Raw genomic sequence first — 8,177 nt, forward strand, 5'->3', positions numbered from 1 at the left:
CGCTCTTTCAAGAAGCTCGACCAAAGGTGCTTTTATTGTTTCGAAAAATACTTCCGAAGGTAAAGGCAGCCCCTGTGCTGCTGACTTGGCCAATAGATCAGCATATTCATTTTCTCCACGAGGAATATTTTTAACAGAGAATCCTTCAAAGGAAGCCTCGATCCTTCGGACTGTATCTAGATATTTTTCAAGCTTCGGATCTCTTGCTTTATAGCTCTTGTCAACATGACCAGAAATAACATGGGAATCAGTTTTAAGAATGGCCCTTCTGATCCCCATTGCCTTTAACTTCCGAAGACCCAAGAGCAGAGCTTCGTATTCAGCAATATTGTTTGTACAACTGAAATCAAGTCTTGCCGCATAACAAGTTTTAACTTTGGAAGGTGAAACCAACACAGCAGCTGCTCCTGCTCCGAAGGTTCCCCAAGACCCATCGCAAAACACTGTCCATGCTTCGGCATCTTTATTCATTTCTTCCTCCTGAGCCCCTGGCGTCCAGTCAGCAATGAAGTCTGCCAACGCTTGGGACTGAATCGAAGATCTATGAACATAATCAATACAAAATTCATTGAGCTCTGCAACCCATTTTCCAATCCTTCCAGTAGCTTCTCGGTTTCTCATAATATCCTTCAAAGGTTGTGAAGAAGGAACAATTATGTTGTAAGCTTGAAAATAATGCCGAAGCTTCCTGGAGGCCATCAAAACAGCATACAGTACTTTCTCCAATTCTGTATAATTTTTCTTTGATAAACTAAGGACTTCAGATACAAAATATATTGGGGCCTGCTTCTTGACTTGGCCTTCAATCTTCTCCTGGACAAGTGCTGCACTTACCGCTGAGTGCAAAGCTGCCACATATAATAACAAAGGAGCTCCTGGCGTTGGTGGAGTTAGTGTTGTTAAATCTATCAAATATTGATTTAGTTCTTCGAAGGCTCTCTGCTGGACTGGTCCCCATTGAAAAACTTCAGCTGACTTCAGCACTTCGAAAAATGGTAAATTTCTCTCTGCTGATCTAGATATGAATCTGTTGAGAGATGCCAGCCTTCCTGTCAATCTTTGAGCCCCCTTCTTTGTACTTGGTGGTTCCATTCGAAGTATAGCTTCGATTTTGCTTGGATTAGCCTCAATGCCCTTTGTTGAAACTAGGCAACCAAGAAATTTCCCCTTCTTCACCCCGAAGACACATTTTTCCGGATTTAGCTTTAAACCAGCCTGTCTAAAATTAGCGAAGGTCTCCTGCAGATCAGCAATGTGATTATCTTGCTTCGTGCTTTTTACAATGATATCATCAACATAAGTTAGCATATTCCTGCCTATCTGAGAATGGAGGACCTTCGCTGTCATTCTGCTGAAGCTTCCTCCGACATTCTTAAGCCCCTCAGGCATCCGAAGGTAACAATATGTTCCACTGGGGGTTATGAAGCTGGTTTTCGGTTCATCCTCCTTCTTCATCCAGATTTGGTGATAGCCTGAATAGCAATCCAGTAGACTCATAAGCTCTGATGAAGCTGCTGCATCGACTAAGGAATCTATCCTTGGCAATGGAAACTCGTCCTTCGGAAAGGCCTTGTTGAGATCAGTAAAATCGATACACATTCTCCATTTGCCATTGGCCTTCTTTACCATAACAGTGTTAGCCAACCATTCTTGATATTTTACTTCTCTGATAACTCTGGCACTGAGGAGTCTTTTCACTTCGTTCCGAGCACCTTCGGCTTTATCATCAGACATCTTCCGAAGCCTTTGCTTTCTTGGTCTGAAGGATGGATCAACATTGAGCGAGTGCTCAATAACATCCCTGTTAACCCCACAAAGATCATTAGCTGACCAAGCAAAAACATCTTTGTTGTTGAACAGAAACCTTATCAAGGTTTTCTCTTGTTCTTCGGACAGTTGAGATCCCAATAACACTTTCTGCTCTGCTGTGTCCTCACATAAGAGCATGGGCTTCGGCTGATCAGCTGAAGCAGCTTTTTCCCTTCTGAACTTGTATTGCTCACAAGCTTCAGGTCCATCTATATTATGGATTGCTTTTGAGTCTGTCCAATTTCCTTCGGCCCTTCTGGCAGCTTCCTGACTTCCATGAATAGCAATGGGCCCTTGGTCCGAAGGTATCTTCATGCAAAGATAAGTTGGATGAAGAATTGCTTCGAAGGCATTGAGAGTGCCTCGACCAATGATTGCATTGTAAGGGTATTCCATGTCAACAATATCAAACACAACTTGTTCAGTCCTTGTGTTGTTGATAAATCCGAAGGTCACTGGCATTGTGATTTTGCCGAGTGCTACAATCTGCCTTCCTCCGAAGCCACAAAGGGGATGCGTGGCATCATGAATTTTGTCTTCGGGCTCTTGCATTTGTCTGAAGGTCTTGGCAAATATAATATCAGTTGCGCTGCCTGTATCAACCAAAACATTATGGACCAGGAATCCTTTGATTACACAAGAGATAACCATAGCGTCGTTGTGTGGGTAATCCTTGAGTTGAAGATCCTCTTGAGAGAAGGTAATTGGAATATGAGACCATCTTGACTTGATGAAGGGTCCCTCCACCCCGACATGTTGTACCCTTCTCTGTGCCTCCTTCTTCTGTTTCTTATTGGTTGGCTCTGAGCATGAACCGCCTGTTATCGGGAATACCAGCTTCGGGGCCGAAGCAGCTCCGGCTTGAATGTTGGACGAAGCCATCAGCTCAAAAAAGTGGAAGTGAGTTCACCGGAGGTGGGCGCCAATGTTGGGGACTTGCTCTCAAATGCTATGAATTAAGAACAAGGCAACACAAAATGTTAAATATCAATGCCCTTCGTCCGTCGAAGCATCATCTCCACAAGGATCAAATGAGCTTCGGACGAAGGTCACAGACATAATATTACGAAGGTTTCACCTTCGTAATTAAACTTACAGAGTTAATACAAATTAAGGTAAAACATGAAACATTAGAGACTAATACATCGAAAATAAATAACATCATTCACGTATATTATTATATGAATTTTAGATATTTGAACGCAATGATTAGGCACATTTATACCTTTGCCTTGACAAGCAATAATTCCCGAGTGATGCGTTAGTAATTACAGGAATGCGTGAACAGTAAAGGCATACTGTTCACTATTTATAGGCACAGGACACAGCTCATGAAGAATTACAATTATGCCCCTCATAAAAGTTTACAACAATGACTCAGACCATTGAGGGCTAAAAGGTCATTTTATCTTTAAGTCGGTTCGATCCTTCGTCTTCGGATATGCTGTAGTTCCGAAGCTTCGTGAACGGTATCTTCGACATCATGTTCAAGCAGCTTCAGCTGAAGCTGTTTCTTTTTGCAGGACCTTCGGCGATGAAGCATGGTCCCAACAGTAATTAGGGGTACCCCCAAGACTCCTAATCTCAACTTGTAACCCCCATCAGCACAAAGCTGCAAAGGCCTGATGGTTGCGATTAAGTCAAGGCTCAGTCCACTCAATGGACACGATCTCGCCTCGCCCGAGCCCAGCCTCGAGCAAGGGCAGCCGACCCCGGAGGATTCACGTCTCGCCCGAGGACCCCCTCAAGCAACAGACACACCTTCGGCTCGCCCGAGGCCCAGTCTTCGCTGAGAAGCAACCTTGGCCAGATCGCCACGCTGACCGACCGTATCGCAGGAGCATTTAATGCAAGGATCGCCTGACACCTTATCCTGACGAGCGCTCTTCAGTCGACAGAGTCGAAGTGACCGCATTCACTTCGCCGCTCCACTGACCGACCTGACAAGAAGACAGCGCCGCCTGCGTCGCTCCGACTGTTGTGCCACTCGACATAGTGAGACTGACAGCAGCCAAGTCCGGCCTCGGGCGCCATAGGAAGCTCCGCCTCGCCCGACCCTAGGGCTCGGCCCCCGTCTCGGCCTCGAACGACGAACTCCGCCTCGCCCGACCCGAGGGCTCGGCCCCCGTCTTGGCCTCGGACGGCGAACTCCGCCTCGCCCGACCCCAGGGCTCGGACTCAGCCTCGGCTCCGGAAGACGACGAACTCCGCCTCGCCCGAGCCCAGGGCTCGGACTCAGCCTTGGCCTCGGACGACGGTCTCCGCCTCGCCCGACCCGTGGCTCGGACTCGACCTCGACCTCGGAAGACAGACTCGACCTCGACCTCGGAGTAGCCTCCGCCTCACCCAGGGCTCGAACCGACCACGTCACAAGGGGGGCCATCATTACCCTACCCCTAGCTAGCTCAGGCTACGGGGAACAAGACCGGCGTCCCATCTGGCTCGCCCCGGTAAACAAATAATGATGGTGCCCCACGTGCTCCATGACGACGACGTCTCTCAGCCCCTTACGGAAGCAAGGAGACGTCAGCAAGGACTCGACAGCCCCGACAACTGTCCTTCCGCAAGGCTCTAGCGCTCCTCCAACGGCCACGACATCACATGAACAGGGTGCCAAAACCTCTCCGGCTGCCACGATGGCATGTACTTAGGGCTCTAGCTCCTCTCTGCTAGACACATTAGCACATTGCTACACCCCCCATTGTACACCTGGGCCCTCTCCTTACGTCTATAAAAGGAAGGTTCAGGGCTCTCGTACTAGAAGGTTGGCCGCGCGGGAGAACGGGCCGACGCGTAAGTCCCTCGCTCTCTCCCACGTGGACGCTTGTAACCCCCTACTGCAAGCGCACCCGACCTGGGTGCAGGACAACATGAAGGCCGCGGGTTTCCCCCCTTTTTTGCCTGTCTCCTTCCCCCCTTCGTGCTCCGTCTCGCACCAACCCATCTGGGCTGGGACACGCGGCGACAATTTACTCGTCGGTCCAGGGACCCCCCGGGGTCGAAACGCCGACAGTTGGCACGCCAGGTAGGGGCCTGCTGCGTGTTGACGATCAGCTTCCCGTCAAGCTCCAGATGGGTAGTCTCCAGCAACCTTTCCAACCTGTGACGATTCTCCGTTTTGGGTGTCTTGAGTTCATGTCCCTTGACGGCGGCTACGACATGATACTCCTTCCTCCACCGCGCGACAGCGACAATGGCGGCCGACAGCCCGCCCACCGGCGGCGGAATCAACGACGTCTTCCCCACGTGGCGGAAGAACAACATTCGGGTTTGTCCCATCACCTCCCCCGCCGACGGAGGAGGAGGCGGGGCAACCATGGCCAAGCAGGAGGTGGCACCTCGTCGGCTGTCGAGCGAGTCGACGGCACCGGCGCCCCAAAGGGGGACACGTCGGGCGACGACCTCGCGTCTGAGACGAAGACGAGCGCCGTTTCCCCGCAACACGCCAACTCCAAGCGAACGGACGACGCCAGCACGCTCGCAAGGGACTTGCTGGGCGTCACCCTCGTACCTGAGACGATGGTGCAGTCCGCCCCTGACGCGACTTCGTCACCGCCCGTCGACCAAGAGGTACCGACCGATTCCCATATCGTGCCTTTTGGATTCAGCCTTGACCCACCAAGCGACTTCGCTTCGGTGGAAGCCTTCATAGAGGCATGTCCAAACCCTCCGGGGTACCATATGCGGTCGCCCTGGGATAGACTAATGGCCGTCTCGACCTACGGACCCTCGGGTTCCGAGGAAGATGACGAGCCCGACCTTTGTTGGGATTTCTCCGGGCTCGGTAACCCTAGTGCCATGCGGGACTTCATGACCGCATGCGACTACTGCCTCTCCGATTGTTCCGATGGTAGCCGCAGCTTCGGCGACGAGGACTGCGGCCCAAGTCGTGAATGTTTCCACGTCGATCTAGGGGGTCCCGGCGAAGGCAACCATCTTGGTATGCCGGAAAACGGCGATCCCCCTAGGCCTGTGCCTCGCGTTGACATCCTTCGAGAGCTAGCTATGGTCCCAGTCCCTGCGGGGGGTCAGGACGCACAGCTCGAGCAAATCCGCGAGGTGCAGGCCAGGCTCGACGAGGGAGCAGGAACACTTGAGCAGTTCCGACGGAACATCGGGCAGGAATGGGCAGACCGAGCTCTGGCCGGAGAAGCACGTCATCTGCCCCAGGGCATCCAGCTCCGCATTGCCGACGACGTCAGGGCAAGGCCGCCACCGGCTTCCAGTGGGGTCGGCCAGAACCTGGCAGCAGCAGCAATACTTCTCCGCGCGATGCCGAAACCATCGACCACCGAAGGGCGGCGCATCCAGGGAGAGCTCAAGAATCTCCTGAGGATGCCGCAATCCGACGGGCCGAAAGCTCTGCCTCCCGAAGGCAGGGGTACCCCTCGGAGCATCGCGCCGCGACTTCCTGATTCATGCGGGAAGCCTCGGTCCACACCGGGCGCACGCGCAACACGGCGCGTGCGGCCCCGGGTCGCCTCGGCAACGAGCACCACCGCCGCGACCGTCGAGCCCACCTCGACGAAAAGGTGCGCCGAGGCTACCACCCCAGGCGTGGGGGACGCTACAACAGTGGGGAGGATTGGAGTCCCTTGCCCGAACCACCCGGTCCGCAGGCTTTCAGCCGGGCCATACGACGGGCGCCGTTCCCGACCCAGTTCCGAACCCCGACCACTATCACAAAGTACTCGGGGGAGACGAGGCCGGAACTGTGGCTCGCGGACTACCAGCTGGCCTGCCAACTGGGCGGAATGAACGATGACAACCTCATCATCCGCAACCTCCCCCAGTTCCTCTCCGACACCGCTCGAGCCTGGCTGGAGCACCTGCCTCCGGGGCAGATCTCCAACTGGGACGACCTGGTCCAAGCCTTCGCCGGCAACTTCCAGGGCACGTACGTGCACCCTGAGAACTCCTGGTTTCTCCGAAGCTGCCGCCAGCAACCAGGAGAGTCTCTCCGGGACTACATCCGGCGATTCTAGAAGCAGCGCACCGAGCTGCCCAGCGTCACCGACTCGGATGTCATCGGCGCGTTCCTCGCCGGCACCACCTACCGCGACCTGGTGAGCAAGCTGGGTCGCAAGACCCCCACCAGGGCGAGCGAGCCGATGGACATCGCCACCAAGTTCGCCTCTGGCCAGGAGGCGGTTGAGGCCATCTTCCGGAAGGACAAGCAGCCCTAGGGCCGCCAGCCGGAAGATGTCCCCGAGGCGTCCACTCAGCGCGGCACCAAGAAGAAAGGCAAGAAGAAGTCGCAAGCGAAACGCGACGCCGCCGACGCTCGGAAACCTCCTAGAGGTGCCAATCTCTTCGACAAGATGCTCAAAGAGCCGTGCCCCTATCATCAGGGGCCCATCAAGCACACCCTTGAGTAGTGCGTCATGCTTCGGCGCCACTTTCACAAGTCTGGGCCACCTGCGGAAGGTGGCAGGGCCCACAACAACGACAAGAAGGAGGATCACAAGGCAGAGGAGTTCCCGGAGGTCCACGACTGCTTCATGATCTACGGTGGGCAAGTGGAGAACGCATCGGCTCGGCACCGCAAGCAAGAGCGTCGGGAGGTCTGCTCGGTGAAGGTGGCGGCACCAGTCTACCTAGACTGGTCCGACAAGCCCATCACCTTCGACCAAGGCGACCACCCCGACCGCGTGCCGAGCCCGGGGAAATATCCGCTCGTTGTCGACCCCGTCATCGGCAACGTCAGGCTCACCAAGGTCCTCATGGACGGAGGCAGGAGCCTCAACATCATCTACGCCGAGACCCTTGGGCTCCTGCGGATCAATCTGTCCTCGGTCCGGGCAGGCGCGGCGCCTTTTCACGGGATCATCCCCGGGAAACACATCCAGCCCCTCGGACAACTCGATCTGCCCGTCTGCTTCGGGACTCCCTCCAACTTCCGAAGGGAAACCCTCACGTTCGAGGTGGTCGGGTTCTGAGGAACCTACCACGCGGTGCTGGGGAGGCTATGCTACGCCAAGTTAATGGCCGTCCCCAATTACACCTATCTCAAGCTCAAGATGTCGGGCCCCAACGGGGTCATCACCGTCGGCCACACGTACCGACACGCGTACTAATGCGACGTGGAGTGCGTGGAGTACGCCGAGGCCCTCGCCGAATCCGAGGCCCTCATCGCCGACCTAGAGAGCCTCTCCAAGGAGGCGCCAGACGTGAAGTGCCATGCCGACAACTTCGAGCCAGCAGAGACGGTTAAGTCCGTCCCTCTCGACCCCAGCAACGACGCCTCCAAGCAGATTCGGATTGGCTCCGAGCTCGACCCAAAATAGGAAGCAATGCTCGTCGACTTTCTCTGCGCGAACACCGAAGTCTTTGCGTGGAGTCCCTCATACATGCCTGGCATACCGAGG

The sequence above is a fragment of the Zea mays genome, chromosome 2 (assembly GCF_902167145.1).
Source record: "Zea mays cultivar B73 chromosome 2, Zm-B73-REFERENCE-NAM-5.0, whole genome shotgun sequence".
NCBI lineage: Eukaryota > Viridiplantae > Streptophyta > Magnoliopsida > Poales > Poaceae > Zea > Zea mays.